Source organism: Equus caballus, chromosome 7 (genome assembly GCF_041296265.1).
Source record: "Equus caballus isolate H_3958 breed thoroughbred chromosome 7, TB-T2T, whole genome shotgun sequence".
Lineage (NCBI taxonomy): Eukaryota > Metazoa > Chordata > Mammalia > Perissodactyla > Equidae > Equus > Equus caballus.
The window spans coordinates 37,803,555-37,820,268 of NC_091690.1; the positions used below are offsets into that span (position 1 = coordinate 37,803,555).

Genomic DNA, 16,714 nt, shown 5'->3' on the forward strand with positions numbered 1-16,714 from the left:
ACAATTCTGGAAGCCATGAGTTTGTGAGCTGGGAAAAACCTTTAGGGATTCTGCAATCTCATCACCTTTCAGATAAGAAAACAGAATCAGAGAGATTAATCTCTTGGTTAAGAGAAAGCTAATAAATAACCTGACCATACCTCTTCAAAGTTAGGTGGTTAGCCTGTTTGTAGGAGCCATTGTTGCTGCATATTGAGCACCTTGAGTAAGCCTATGGGTCAGTGTTTGGGGCTAAGGTAATCAGTACTAAAGCAGCAAAATTCAGATTAATTAAACTGTTGATGGAGTAATTCTCCCACTTTTACCCAAAAAGCCTGGGGATTCAGTGGATAGCTCAGCCCCCAGTAGACCAGGGAGAGGAAAGAGCAATCCACTGCACCACAAAAGATCATCATGGGTTTTGCTGTTTCAAAGTGTGCTTAGGACCAGAAGTCCAGTAACCACAGTCAGCTACAGCCATAAATGTGTTGAGAGATTTATAGAGAGCCATGTTCATCAGTTGTTAATGTACTCGTTATTTTGGCCTGGTGCTGATGAATGATTAGAAGTAAATTGGTTTGTTTTTGAGCTTTTTTGCAACACCATTTCAACCAAATGCCTGGTTTGCTGATGACATCTTTATCCTGGATACTTCCCTTTCTTTCTCAAGATAGCCAAGAAGATTCCTGAACTCAGGGACTAGGGAGACAAACTAAGAAGATCCAGATGTCTCAGACATTTATATACATCTGGTTTTGACCTGAATTCTACCATTGCAAGGAGATTTTCTCTGACCACCCCCATCCCCTTCTCTCACTAGATTGTCTTCTCGTTATGTGTTTCAATAGTGTACTATTCTCTTTTTTGTAGCAAAAATCATATTTTAATTATTTCTATAGAGTCCATCTTTGTTTACCGTAAAATCACAGGGGCAAAAAATGGATCAACCTTGTTTACCAGTGTTCCTGTCACTCTTCTCATTGTCCCTGAAACCTAAAGTAAAGGCTATATAAATACTTGATAGGTGGATGGAGTGGATGGCGGGATGGATGGATGATGGACGGATGGATGGTTGGATGGATGGACAGATGGATAAATGGATATTTGAATATTGGCTATATACTATCTAATTTACTTATAATTTCTTAACTTTGGTTCTTTGATCTTTGATCCTTCTCCCATTATTCCTGCTGTTGTCAGAAAACATGATACCAAATTCTGGCACCCAACTCTGTCCCTGGAATGCACATCACACAGCTGTTTCAGAATAAACTTTTTCCAGTCAACACAAAAATAAACCTGTCAGGAGAATAATTTATCTTTTACATAGCACGAAGTGAAGAATTGACAATTAACCAGAAAATTCAGGCTGTGTAAACAGACAGAATGAGTCACCACTTCACACCAGATTTGTCTGTTATCTGGGTAATTCAGTCTACCTCTGGGGTGTTTTTCTTTTTCCATCTGAGTAGTTGCCTGAATACACCCCTCATCTTATTTTTCCTTAAGGATAAGTAAAATAGAAGCAATTGACTTGTGATTGCTGGGCCAAATCTAGACTTCTGGAGTTTATTTCTCTCCTAGTCTGTTTTCAAAGTGTTTCAGGTCCGAAAAAACCCTGAAATATGTCACTCATTTTTAACAATGGCTATTGGCCACAGAAAACTTTTCACAGTGTACATGTGTGCGGAAGTGGGATCTCAGGACTGATTTGGGATGGGACAAGCATAGAGTATGGAAAGAAACACTTTGGTTGTACAATCCAGTATTTTAACTCCCAAATAAGCATAAAAGCCAGTTACTTACAGCACTATTTTTTTTTAAAGAGCCAGCTAAGTAAGTTGCATAGGCTTGAACTCAACCTTTGCGCAACCAGAAAGCATCTGGAATAGCCAAAGATGCTGACCTTGCTCCCAGGGAGAGGCTTGCAACCAGAGAGAATCTGGCTCATTATTTAAGGAAATTGAACTCCTAGTTAGGACTGTCTCTTGCAACTTGCGTCACAGCCCATCCCTGGCCAAAGCACAACATGATACAGTCCAGCACTTTTTACCTTATTTTGGTGGCATTTTGAAAATGAGTTTTTAGAAATTCTGGGATTTTGGATAATAGATACTTCTAAAAAGGGCCAAAAGAAACTAAAAGAGAAAAGTAAAGAAAGCACTGTCGCTCCTTGCTTAGACTAGGGCAAAATCCTCTTATGGGTCAGAGGTACAGAAGGGCTGGTACTTGTCCAGATTGTAGAGATCAGTGTTAAAGGTGATGGAAGCTGAGAGTGAAGAATTTATATTGAAATTATGCTCTTCCTCTTAAATCATTTTCCAAGATTGAAATTCAAGGACTTTAACCTTAAGTCCAAGAACAATTCTGTCTTTTATATCTTTTTCCAAATAATTATTATCCTTTTTTAATCCAAAAGTAATACATGTTTATTGTTTAAAATTTGGGAAATATGGAAAAAAATAACAACAGAAGATTATATTAATCTATAATCCCCCATCCAGAGATAGTCAGTGACAACATTTCAGTGGATAATTTCTTTCCACTCTTTCCTTGTAGATAGGTATTTTCTATTTTATATAAAATAAAATAGATCATATTACACATAGTATTTCAACCTATGTTTGCTTAGTTATAAATCTTAACCTACTTTTAATGCCATTAAATGGTTGTCTTCCACAGAATTTTTTATAATGCTGCCTGGTCTACTCACGGGTAGTCCTAAAAAGTCTAGAAATTTAGCATAGAACCAAGCCCTCATTTCATACTGACCTTTCTAGTACTGAAAAGAATCATGAGACCTGACTCAGTTCCTAGTTCTACTAACTAGTTGTATGTTTTGGGGCAAGGTCTCTGGGAATTGGTTTTCTCATCTGTGAAGTAAAGGATTATGTAGTTTATTTCTAGAAAGTCCAAGAGGAGGACTTCTGATCCATAAATCATAGAATGCACAGTTTCTAACTGCTCCACTTTGCTTACCATGTCCACTCCGTATGAGAGGGATTTCCCCTTTCTCTTCATCTTTTGATTTGTTTTCCTTTTATTTTTCCATTTCCTTTCCCTTGAAACAATGAAACTTGATGCCTTTGATCTGCTCATCAGAAGATGAGTGGTTGGCTTCTTCCATGCTTCTGCAAACTCGGCACCACTCTCCTGCTGTGAAATGCAAGGTCTGTTTCCAGCCCCAGACACAAGGCAGGTACTTCTACGTGTGTTCCTACCACCAGGCTCATCCAAGCTCCATTCCCCTCGTGTTGAAAATTGACTCCTGGAGCTTCAAGTAAGTCTCTGTCTTCAAGAAGTCTCCAGCCAGAGAGAGACTATGAGAAAATGTAAAAGGCACATTCATTTTCTTTGGACCAGAAACAGAAACGTTAATCTCTTCCTCTTTTAAAGGGGCTAGTAAGGGTTTTGTATTCCACATCAAAGAGAAGCTAGGAGGAGACAATGTTTTTCCACTGTAGCCTATGAAAATGAATGGAGGACTCAATTTGCCCATGATTTGGAGTTTAAAGGAATTCCTGAGGTCTGATACCATAGTTCATAGAGAAATTTGCCAAGTTTCCTGAAATTTCCACATACGATCTTGGACAACTGAGTTCTTAAGGTGTTTTTCATGCCCATTGCCTGAAAGGAAGGCCGTCTTCCTCGCCTCTCCTTGCCCCCTCAGGTCTAATGAAGCTACTCATGTAACTGGCCCAAGACTAACAAAAGTCAAGAGATTAAGTACAGATTTGAATTTTATCTCTGCATATCTCTGGAGTCTGTCAATTTGCATATGTCAAGAAGAGCCAACATCTCACCAGAGTCTTCTGTGGCATATCCACAGAGAAGATAGAAGAAGCTTCTGATGTTTTGCTTTTATCATGAATTCCATTGACCCCAGAGACTTGTGATTCTGGTGTGAAATAGAAGGGGAGTGAGGAATAGCCCTGGCACATTTCATTATCTCAGGAGGTGCTGATATCCCCACATATCAGCAAGCAGGATTCTAAAGAATGATGGCATCACATCTCTGAGCATCTTCTGAGACATTGCCTTCTTGATTATTTCTCTCCACCCTTGTCAGTGTTACTAAACACAACAATAATATTCATTGAACTAGGCGCTACTCCCTACTGTTGCCTATGCTCTTAGCAGGTCTTTTCTCACTGAGATGCTGAAAAAAATGAAATAATAGAGAGAGAAAATGCTTTGAAAGTAAAATGCTTTGCATGTGAACGGGATTGGAGATTTTGTTTATCATAGCTCAGATGAATCCTGCCTTGTCTCATTGCAGCAGTCTATTATAATATTTCACTGTTGGACTGAAATTGCCTCATAATAGACAAGTGTCACAGAACTTGGATCAGTAGATAAACATTACAGGGAAGCAAATTTCAGATCAAAATGATGAAGTGCTTTTGAACATTTAGAGAGCTTTTGAACATTTGGAGCCATTCAAAAAAGAAATGAGTGGCTGGAAAAGCACTGGATACGCTGAAACAGAGCTATAGGACCAACCAGCAGGGATGCTGTAGAGAAGTTTCTTGCATTGGACCAGATGACAGCTGAGGTTCCATCCAGCTCTAAGAATCTGTGAATCCACTATTATGATGATCTTTACTCCTATTTTTAAATACGTAAAAGGCTATAATGTAGAAGAGGAAGTGCTTTATTTCAAAAGCATCAAACTAGACCTAGGTGATAGAAGTTATAGGAAGGTGAGCTTTGCTACAACAGAGGAACAATATTCCAACACTTGAAATGTTATGTAATTAATCATTTCAAGCTCGTGTAGGCATAACTCTAGAAGAGTAATCTGACCCAAGCTAACCCCCCAGTGTTAGACACAAACTCCTGACGTTTAATCCAGTTTTGGCTTCGCTGTCCCATATGCCTCCTCAGATCCAAGGCCACACAAACTTGGCAATCCATATTTTAAAAATCAGAGGAAAGCCATGTGGTAATGACCATTTGCAGAGAGTCTTCTTCTGGCTCTGCTGCCTTATAACTCCTTCCTTTCTTAGACTCTTTCTTAAGGGGAAATATTAAGTTAATGTGCTACTCTCAGACCTCCAGGAACTAGCTTGAGTTGAATAAAAATTCTTGATGGGAAGTTTGTTTGCGGTTGGGTGTTGTGTGTGGTTAGTACTGTTTGGAATGCCCTCCCTCACCCTGCCCACATAGCAAAATATTATTCAGTCTTCACCTCGTCTCCTCTCTGAATCTTCCCCGTCTGACTTTACCCTCTCATCATCAGCATCACTTTGATCAGGTAATCACATCCCCAATCACCTTATACATAAACCCAGTAAGTATTTGCTGCCTTATGCCTTAGTTATTTGTTTACAATCAGGGTAAGGACGATGATGTATTTATCTTTGTATCTCCAGCATCTCACTTGGTGCCTGGCCTTTAGGACCTGCTCAGTATAGTTTTATTTGGTTGAAATATGCCTAGGTTTTAATTTATTTTAGAGCCTAGAAGGTTAGTTGCAAATGGATCCTGTGACAGCCTCTAATGCAACAAAACATGAGTACCTTAAAATCTTAGATATAGTTAAGAATCTCCCCAAATGACTTTTTGGGCTACTGAGGAAAAGGATCAGGGAGCAAGGAAGCTCCTACCTCAGGGCCTGTGCACTTGCTCTTCCTGCTACATTGCTACATAGTTCCTTCTCTCACTTCATACATGTCACATGAAGATGTTAACTGATAGTGCAGTCCTGCCTGACTATCCTATATAAAATAAAATCAACCATTCCCACCTTCAGGTCTCCCTAGCCACCTTCCTCTGCTTTATTTCCTCCAGAGTGCTCACCATCTCACATACTACGTATCTACTCGTTCATTTGTTTATCATTGGCCTCCTCTCTCATCAAAGGGAAAGACGTTCTGTAGCTTTTGTTCAATGCCGTATCCCATAGAAGAATGCTGGGCATGTAACAAGAACTCAAAAAGCATTTACTAAACAAGTGAACGAAGAATGAATGAACGAACTGTTGAAAATTTTAAACAAATAGGATTGCCTGATAAAAATGCAATAACATGCCTGACAAAAGTCAGAGAAGTCTCTTGGAACAAAGGGCAAAATTGTAAAGAGATAAAAATATCAAATAAGGTAAGTTAAGACACACAGACGATCAATCCAGGATGTCCAACATTCACCTCATGAGGTTTCCCCAAAGACATGACAGATTATAAATAAAGGGGAGAAAATATCAGGAGAAAATTTTGAGAGCTAAAGAAAGTCACCAGTCGTAAAGGTGAAGTTCCACCCAAGGATAAGAGAAGACAAAGCAGCTTTTAGAAAGAAGGTGGCAAGTTATCTTAAAAAGAATGAGGATAAGATTGGCGTCAGGCTTCAAATTAGCAGCCCTGGATGCTAACGGATAATTGTCACGCCTAAAAGATGTTGAAGAAAAAGGTATTGTGAACCTAAATTTCTATACCTAAACTATCAATCAAGTACAATAACAAAATAAAAACAGTTTCAGGCATACAAAGAATGTGAAAGATTACATTCCATGAAGTCTTTCTGAAGAAATAAGATGTACTTTAGCAATAGAAACAAAGAAAGAGGAGAAAATAAGATCCAAGAAATAGCGGTCCTTATCTAGGAGCCAGATGTGCAGGAGGTATAAACAGTAACACAGGACAGGAGAAAGTCTTTAAAAGAAGGCAGCGTCCCTTGTAATGTATAATTATTAAAAAGTTAGATGAAAGGTGAAAACATAAACTGCTTTCATTAACAGAAAAAAGGAAAGCAATCAGAAACATCAGGAAAGACAAAAAGCTCTGTGAGAAAGTTACATGATAAAAAGAGAATATGATTTGATTTTAACCAACTCATGGAATGTAAGAAAGAGAATTCATTTGATCTTAAAACAGAATATTTTCCATTGGCACACAGATTTAGTGACATAGAATTATACCTCGTTGTATAAAGTCTAATTGCACAACTTGATTCTGTGCTGAACCCTCCCAATATGAACACATAATCATCTCAATACAAACGAGCTTTCAATTTTTTAAAATCAATCTATAGACAAAGCATGAACGACTTAACTATGGTTACAAAATTGAATCCAAACACTGTAGTGTGATGACATTAGGAGGTGGAGAGTACCTAAAAAGGTGGAGAGAAATGTGGGAGGGCTCATTTCCTCATTTCACATGGCACGAGATCAGAGATGTTGTCTAAAGACGATGAATCAAGAAATAAAAATTGAGCTGTATTATTCAAAATTATAATGATAGCCAAAATCATTTAAAGATTGGGAAACTGATGGGGTTGGGTGTAGTGTAAGTGAGCTACATATTTTATGCTTCATATTGATGGTCAATTTGTATGGTTTAAAGAAATAGCAGTAGAAGGGCATCATATATAATACTGAATTAACTACCAAAAACTAAAACTAAAAATAATTTAAGTCGTTACCTCTTAGGAGTGTTACTGGCTGTGGGATGGGAATGTCGACTTTCACATTTCATTTCATAATATTCTGTTCTGTTTGACTTTTCATTATCACGAGTATATAATTTTTATACTTAAAGAAAATCTCTGCTTTTTAGAAGAGAAGACCATTTGTGTTGGAAAGTGCTGGCCTGTAACCCGTTCTCTCATGACATTTGGTATATCAGGATGAGATAAACCTGACCAAGAAAATTCTAAAAATGAAAATTGGGCTGGGCCGGCCTGGTGGCGCAGAGGTTAAGTTCGCATGTTCCACTTCTCGGCGGTCCAGGGTTCACCGGTTCGGATCCCGGGTGCGGACATGGCACCGCTTGGCACGCCATGCTGTGGCAGGCATCCCACATAGAAAGTAGAGGAAGATGGGCACGGATGTGAGCTCAGGGCCAGGCTTCCTCAGCAAAAAGAGGAGGACTGGCAGTAGTTAGCTCAGGGCTAATCTTCCTCAAAACAAAAAAATTGGGCTTTATTTTTCTGATTTGGTTTACAAGGAGGCTACGAAGACCTTTGGTAAGACTACAGAATTTGGAATCAAAAGAAATAGTAATCGTAAACAAATCTTTCAGCAAATTTCTGTGCTTCCATCTTCCCATCATTCAATGGGTTTTTGTCCGTAATATTTTAGTCCTTTATTCAGTGTCTCAAGGAGATGAGAAGTTCAAATCCTAAGCTATTGGAAGCTCTGCCAGGAGTTGTTTTCAGACTATATGAACCAGGAATTGTGGAAAAGAGCAGGGCAGTTCTTATGAATTTTCAGCATGCAAATGAATGTGCCAAATGTTGTTTAAATTACTCAGTATGGTTTCTAAGACAACAGCTCCAATGTTCCCTGCGGCAGAATCAAATTTCTGCATGAAGATCTTCTGAGGAAGCTACTGACTTACTGAGCACTCTGCAGCCAGCCACCCACACAGCTCACAGCACACCTCGAAAACACGCAGGTGGGGCCGGGTGGTGAATGGGAAGCTCTCTTCACAGAGACCTGCAGCCAGCGTCATCCTCCTATCTCAAAGACCTGGATTTTAGGCATTTGTCAACAGACTCTGGGTATCCATCCGTTTTATTGCATTGGGTTCTTAGAGGACAGTGGAAGGTACCTTGAAAACTCCTCTCTCTCCCCCCATGCATGGCTCTCCTATCTTCTAAACAAAGGGCCCTCCAGTTCCTCTCCCAAGAGCGATGGGGTTTCCATGGGTGCATTGGGTTGGAGATGGGGGTGGACAGGAAATATACAGAAAATGGAAAACAAAAATGATTTGTGTGACTCCTCATTGGGGAAGTCTGCATTCCTGGTTGCCTGCATTTATAATATTAAGGGGGAAATTACAAATAAGGCGGTCAATGAGTTAGTATGAATTAGATCTTTGTTCTGTGGCAAACCCTGCCTGGAAAGCTGAGTTCAGGCTTCTCATTGACTTGCAGCATCAATTTTATAGAAATGGCTTTAAAATGTGCCCAACGCCCATTCTCCTCCCACCGGGCCAGAAAGAGTAAGAAAGGGTGACCACACAGCTGGATCTCCTGTGGTCAAGCTTATGAAAGGAGAAAACTTTATGCATTGCCTACGCACCCCTCAAAAAACTGGAGAGGAGGTGAGAAAATGCTCCCATGAAGGGACCAGGGAACAGAGGAAGGGAGCCAACAAGAGTAATCAGTCTCCTGGCTCTGTTATATGCCACCCACATCCACAGGCTAGATACTCTCTCTGAACGCCAAACCTGCCTTCCAGTCACCCTGCAGCCAAAATGTAGCTTGAGAAAGCAGCCAGAAAATTCTACAGTCCAAGCAAGTAAAAAATTTGAGTGGAGACAAGACCGTGGGATTGAAAGACAGGAAGGCAAATCATTTTGTATGTATCACATGATACATGTGTAGATACCTATCTAAGTTCAAAATGCTTGCACGTTTAACTCATTTGTCCTCCAGATAAATCTGTGGGGCAAGTTGTATTTTCTGCATTTAATAAATAATGGAATCGAAGCTCAGATTTGATTGGGATCCTAGCCAATTTGCACAGATAAGACTACATTCTATTCCTTGGCCTTCTTTTCTGTTCTTTTCCCCAAACCACATTACCAGTAGATGTCATTATCTGACCAGCAGACAAATGCTTGACAGCAGAAATGCTAGCCACTTGGCTGGAAGTTAAGGCTCAGGGGAACTTTGCTAGAGTGGGAGAGATTTGAGGCCTGTCTTCCCTACGCAGAGCTAGAGGAGGAGATCTCACGTGTCCTCCCCAGGCTATGACTCTCTCCTTTTGACAGAAGCTCAATGACGCCTCACTGCCATTCAGATCTTCTAGCTCATTGAAGCCCCGCCACAAACACAGTGGAGGGGTCCAACTGCACATTTTCCCTCCAGATCTAAAACATAATTCCAAATGGGTTTATTTTTATATTATCATTATGTTCTGTTTTGGTTTTTGTTACTTATTTCCTCTGGTCACGTGTCTGCTACACATCCTAAAACAGGTGAGTTCAAATATCTCCTGTTCTAATTTTAATTCCTACATGAACAAAATCAACATGGCTGCCTTGATAGCTCATTTTCCTGTGCTGATGGAAACTAAAATTCACGCCTTCTCTCCCTTGACAGCTTGCCGTTTTGATGCTCCTGCCATTATTAACATGGTAGCTGTCATAGCAGTTAGCCATGGAAAGACCCATTAGCTCATCTGATCCAATCTCCGTGGCCAGGACAGGATATAGGCCCTAAAAAGGCTTCCTGGTCTAACGACTGCTTCAGGGTTTATTTATCCTAGGTTACAGCAAACATGGCTTCAAAAAACAGGAAATAAAGTCTCATCTTGGTTAATTATGATACCAGTTCGAACAATGCAGTGGAGGATTTCTGGAAGCAAAGCTTGCACTTCCATACAAGGCTGTGTTGAAACCTCATCTACCATCAGGGAGCTGAAGTGTGCAGCATTGACAACCCTAATAGGACCTTGAGAATACTGCAGATTCCTGCTTTCATATTCCATAGGACCACCAGAAAGAAAGAAAATTATATCACCCTATGAAATTCTTAAATTGGAGCTAATTCACTGAGCTCTTTATGGGTAAATTAATTGTCTCATGCCTTCGATTGTGGCCAACACTTAAGAAACGTTCAATAAAATTTTAATTAATTAAGTAAGACTGATTGAAAAGGAGTCTAACTTTATAAGGGAGGAGCGGAAGGAGAAAGTATAAACACTTACTGCATATTTTCTACTCCTCCGGCACTGAGCTGATTTGACAGGCATTATCCCATTTAACAATTCTTAAGGGAGGTGGTATTATTATTACTCCCATTTTGCTGAAAGAAAAAATGAAGCTAAATAATTTGCCGAAGATCACATACAAGTAAATCTGAATTCAAATTCAGATTAGTCTGATTCCTAAGCCCATATTCTTGATCACAATGTTATACTGTCTTTCTGCCCTTGGTTTATTTTTGGAGAGCCAGTGCGTTCAGAGAAGAGAAGTGAGAGACGGTATCATTGCTGTTATTCATCAGATAATTTTACCTCTACCCCCACATCTGAGAGGTTGTTGTTTTCCTTTCCCACCCTCTTTCGTCCTTAACTGACCCTTACGGTGTCTTCCATTATTCCTCTGCCACTTTCTCTTTTTAGCCTCTTTCATATTAAAACTCTCAATGATGGATGTACTAGGAAGCTTGGTCACGGTCAATGACCTGGGATAACTCCACTTTCTTTCCACCCCTGCCTTCAGCTCAAGAGAGGAAATAATCTGAGTGCCACCTCCCAGGAATCGGGGTCTGGGAACAACTAATATTTGTGTGCAGCTCATCTAACACCTTCACTCTCATTGTCTTATTTGATGTGTGGGACATCCGTATAAATTAGGCAGGCAAGATTATTAACCTATTTTACAGATAACAAAACTGAAGCTCAGAAATCAGATACAGTTGGGATTTGAGTCAAATCTGGTTTCAAATCTCTCTTTTCCACAAAACTATGACAAACTCTAATGAGCATCAGAGCTTGCCCCTTCATGCCGTCCTAAAGAGATGGTCTGCCTTGTCCAGGATTTCAAGATCCACTCTGTGCAGCACTGATGTCACTCACGTAGGTAACGTTTTCCTGGTGAGCAGAGGTTTTCTATGAAACCTCACGTTCATGTCAGGCGTAGGATTGTTCTTCTCCTTGCAGGTAAACCGTGTTATTTTCATTTCCTTTAGTCTTTCCTGCATTGCTTTAAACATCATCTTGATATAAAAGGAAAATATAAGGTCTTAGGTATCATTGTAAAGTTTATCAACATATCTAAACAGAAATATGATCTATAAACATACAGTATAAAGAGCAGTGAAATGTGAGTTAAAAGACCTGGACTCCAGTCTGGATCTCCCAGTGAATCCTAGGAAGGACCAGGAGGGAGGGTCTCCCAAGCCCTCCAAACCCCAGTTTCTGCAAAGGAAACAACAGTGGTGGCTTAGAGGATCCCCATAGCACCCCAGTGTTCAAATCTCAGTGCTTTTAGGGTTCTTGGCCATGCTGACTGATCTGAGCAGGGGAAGTATATTTGTTCTAAACAATTGTTGTAGACAACCATGCTGTCTTCTTCCTGGGATGGCCAAGCCAAGAGGTGTAGATAAGATGCCCAAGGAACAGAAGGTGCGCCATGGGGCTGAGGGAGAGCGAGCTTGTCTGCTGGGGAGAGAACAGAAATGCTGAGACCCTTCACTGAGAAAAGAGTCCTCTGAGCCCAGCTGATGCTCTGAGGACCCTCCACGGGTGGTCTTCAAACTCTCTTTCTTCTAAGAAACCTGCCACAAAATGGGCTCAACAGGATTAACTCATCCAAACAACATGTAATAAGCCTGTCTGTGTTCCAGATATTTGATAAGAAATGAAAATAAAAGATAAAGTAAGATCTGTTCTTAGAGCTCGTAGTTTATCAGGGGAACAAGGAATAAGATGATCTGAATTTTTAGTGGAGGCTTGTAAAGGGTTAGATGAGGGAAGAGTTATGGAAAGTAAATCTGATCATCTCTGAGAATCCTTTTATCGCCAAAATTTGTATAATTGCTCTTTCTATTTGAACATCACACTATCTAGGGAAATTTTTGCAGATCAGATTCTCCTAATTTGCCTCCGCAGGGCTTGAAACACTGTATCTGAAATCCTACTATTCCTTCCTTTGTGGTTTGCAGGATACACTATTTTATATCAGTGCATAACGTTCCTCAAACATTTGACGTGTGGTAGGTGCTGGTTCACCAACTACAGGAAAGCTCCTGAGGGCAGGATCAGGACTCCTGTTCATTTCGTTTGTTCAACAAGACCTAGCCTAATATCAAGCACATCACATTTGTTCCCCAAATATTGCAGATCTCCTCCAGTCTGAGCATGTGGTAGACTCCTACTTCCCGGCACCCTTAAAATTGGGAGGGGCCTCAGGATTCGCTTTCGCTGATGAAATTAGAACACTTCTGGCAGAAGCTTGGAGAACCCATAAATAGTTTCAACCATTTTGTTTTTCTCTCTGGCACGTGTCAGGTGACAGCTGCTGATCAGCCGGGGGCCCAGAGTGACTCAGACACGGTGGAACAAAGCCCCCTGCCAACCCACGACGTTCGTGTAGCAAGAGTAAAAAAATGTTGCTTCAAGCCCGTGAGGTTTGGCACTTGTCACCACAGCATAACCTAGCCAGGCCTGACTGGTATGGAAGTCCTCAACAAATACTTGCTGAGCTCTGTACAATGGCTCAATTAATAGCAAATAGCAAATAAGTAGGAGGGAAATAAATCAGGTTGGTAATTCCCTGGGCAAAAGCCACCTCCACTGGAGAAAATTTTGCTAGCTCTCATGTGCTGTTGTTCCCATTTCTAGAAAAGCACCACTCAAAGCCATTGACATTTCATGTCTTTTGGCATTTCTTCCACTTTGAGGCTACTCTACCTTAACAGTGGATGATTCTGTCTTTGTCTATAGAATCTAATAGAATAAGAAATGCCACGAATTGTCCTAGAAAAGAGCAGAGAACTTCGGGAAGAGTTAAAAAGAGAGAGGTTGTCTGAGAGAGTGTGCAAAGATTGGAAACGAATGTTCCACTGAGAGAGAGCTTCACAGGGACCTCCGTCAAAAACCACCGGGAGATTGAAACCAATAGCGAAGGCTTTCAGAGCTTGTCCTGGGGTGTCCCCCAAGCCTGAGCTTGAATTCCAACATTTCACTACCCACTGGGTGACTCTGTGCAAGTTCACATAACCTCTCTAACCATTTGGGTTTCCTCATCTGCAAAACGAGAGTAAGGATAAAACTCAGTTTTTAGGACCTAAGAAGATAATGGTCCTTAATAATAAAGAAACACGTTTATATGACGTGATGTGGCCACTGGCCCTCACACAAGCCATGATAATTCTTTTCCTAGATATCAGAACTTACCTAACATCAGTCAATTAAAAGTGCTCTCTGGAAAGTGCTCAAGGAGGGTTTAAGAAACTGGGGAGACCATGGTGAATGAGGGGTCAGATGAAGTGAGAACCTCAATTTTCCTGAACTGAGTTCCAGGACTTTCCAGAAAGTTAGAGATAATTGGCTTTTGTTCTGTTCACCAGAATTTGAGACATTGGCCAGAAGCTGCAGGACAAGTGAGAACATGGAAGCTCATTTGTCCGTCTTCATCTGGGGTAGCCATACTTGTCCTCTTGTTCGAGCTGGATGTGGCCCCAGGAAAAGCAGCAAAGGGGGAAAAGTTGCTTTGAGTTTCCCCGCCTCCCTGTTCTGTGCCCTCTTCCTTACCAGGGGATCTTAGCTGAGCTCCCGATGCTTTCTAAACGCTCTGCCCCACTCTCCCTGGTAGAGTGGACATAACAAAAAGATACAGAATTAAATACTTGAATCTGAACGCTCTCACATTAGCTCTTCAACTTATTGTCTCAAAGCCTCGGTTTTATGGAAATAGGAATAACCATCTCAAAGTATAGTAATTATTCTGTTCTACTATAGTAGTAGTGGATTTGGGTTTGATTTAAACGGCAGACACACAAAAAAAGATTAATCTCTGCTCCTGTAGGTGAAGGAAAACCTTTTCAACTAGACAAAATTCCCTAATTCGCTCACTCCTTTTATCCTTCCATTGATCCATTCACTCAATAAACATTTGTTCTGTGTGGGTTTTTGGACTAAACAGTGCTAAATGATGAGCCTAAAAAGATAATTAACACAGAGTCCTCCAACCTCATTGAGTTTACAGCCTAAGGAAGGAGCCAGAAACATAAATAGATTGTAAAGAAAGGCAGCAAATGCAGCATTTGATATACTGCCAGCAGATTATACAGGAGGAACAACAGTTCATTCTAGAGGGTTCAGGAAAGGCTTCCTGGGGGAGGAAGTGCCTGATCTGAGTGTCAACGAGGGCTTAGAATGACAGAGGTAAAAGAGGCAGAGGAGAGGAGGGCAGGTACGGGGCGAGAGGAGGAAAGGCTGATTCAGGCAAAGGGAGGCCAGAGAATGAAGTGTGCCAGGGAAAAAGCGCCTCCAAACCACTTCAGCTTCAAGCAGGAGACGGAGAATCATGAAAAATACAGATTTTCCTCACACCCAGAAAACCTTCATTTTAGAAAAGAAACTGTGAAATGAGCCCCTCCGGCCTGGAGCCACCTCTACACCCCCGCCCGCTGTAGATCCCCAGGTACATTTAATGCTGAAAGTGGAAGGAAAAGTAAAACGTGATCATCAAAATGTTCAAAGCTCCCTCCGAGCCTCTCTCCTGCTCTCTCCCTTTTTCTGTCCCTTTTGTGAGCATAAACCCCCAATAGGAGGAAGCATTTGTCTAAAAATAGCCTTTCTAAAAGACCCGATCTTTTCTGAGTTTCATAAAACATCTGCTGAACAGTTTCCTATAACTGTTTTTGGCCATTAAATCAAAGCCGGGAGAAACAATGTTCTGTTTCTGCCTTTAAAGCAAAGAATTGCCATCAGGCCTTCCTCTCAGACCCCGACGACAATGGGGCCAGAAATAGCCACTGGAGGCTTTGAAACACCTTAAGGCCCGAGTCCCAGCAGAGAGTTACCGGTGTCTTGTTTTTCTTTCCTTTTAAAGAGGCTGCTCATCTCACAAGAGCAGAAAAGAAACTTCGATAGGCAAAACCTCATGGGAGAGGTTGCACTACCCCATGCAAATCACCACCTGCAGCTGCAGGCCGGTGTGCTGTGTGCAGAGACGGGTATGTGTCTCCTACTGGGGTGGCAGGACAGCCACTTGTGGAGCGGAGTGTGGGGTGGCTGGTATCTGACCGTGTGGTTTGCCCGGTTGTGTGCTATGTCTGAGTATTCTCAGGGCTCCCGCTTGTTCATGTGGCACAGATGTAGGAGTTCGTTGGTCCAGGTGGAAAACTCACAGACACACAAATCTAAAGACTCAGTAGGTACTGTCTAGACTATGCTTTCAACTAACCAAGGGTCCTTGTCAAGACGTTTCCCCTCGCTGACCCTGTCTGTCTTCGCACCTGTGAGTTGCAGGCTGCCCTGACGTGAACAGGCATTGGTGCAAAAACCACTGGGCCTTGCAATCAAGGCCGATGGCAGAAAAAGGAGGAGGAGGCCACACCTGGTGTGATGCAGTCTGGAAAACTGCCCAGGGCCCGGGGCTGGCTCTGCCCAGCAGCAAGGCGGTCAGGCAACCCGTGCAGCTCAGTGCTGGAGGTGGGTGAAGGGGCAGAACTGGGCAAAGCAATCATCGCCAGCAGGGCTGGGAGCTGAGACATCTGACCACATGTACAAGACCCACTCAGGGGCCCAGGGCACATGTAGCTGCACAGGGCACATGAAGTGTCCCCCAGGGGAAGAGAAAGCCTAGGAGGCCTTCTGTCTCTAGGACAGGCCTTCAGTCTGTACAACTGACTTAAGGATTAGGCAAAAGATCAAGGCAAGTTCTTGGTACCAAGAAGCAGTTGGCAAAACAGGTGGGGGAATGTGTGACACTGAGATTACAGAGCACAGTGGGTTCATCTGTGGCATGTGTCTACTGGCCTCACATGGCACGTGCTTTTGGCCTTTAGACTTAATGTTGTCTTAAAATGGGTGATGGAGCCAACATCATGGCATACTTGGTGCCATTGTCAGGACTGGCTCAGAATGGAGATGGACCCTGGGACCCACCTGTAAGCACAGGTGTAGGCAGGTGAGGATGAGAAGAGCCAACAGAGCAAGGCTGACAGAGGCCTGGCTCGATGAACTACAACCTCCTCCACCAGGAGCAGGAGCCCCGATGGCCTTGTTACTGTTTGTGGGCTTCTCCTGAACACAGCCAAGGCATGGGCACCC

The 16,714-nt window shown here is 41.9% G+C and overlaps 1 long non-coding RNA gene across 1 annotated transcript in view; it reads right to left on the reverse strand.

Annotated features, from left to right (window-relative positions):
• Positions 1–3,039: 3,039 nt before the first annotated feature.
• LOC111774258 (uncharacterized) overlaps positions 3,040–16,714 on the reverse strand; it is a 63,491-nt gene continuing 49,816 nt past the window's right edge. Inside the window, exon 7 of the long non-coding RNA XR_011440560.1 lies at positions 3,040–3,299. This is a non-coding gene — a long non-coding RNA (uncharacterized lncRNA). The remainder of the gene's footprint in view (positions 3,300–16,714) is intronic.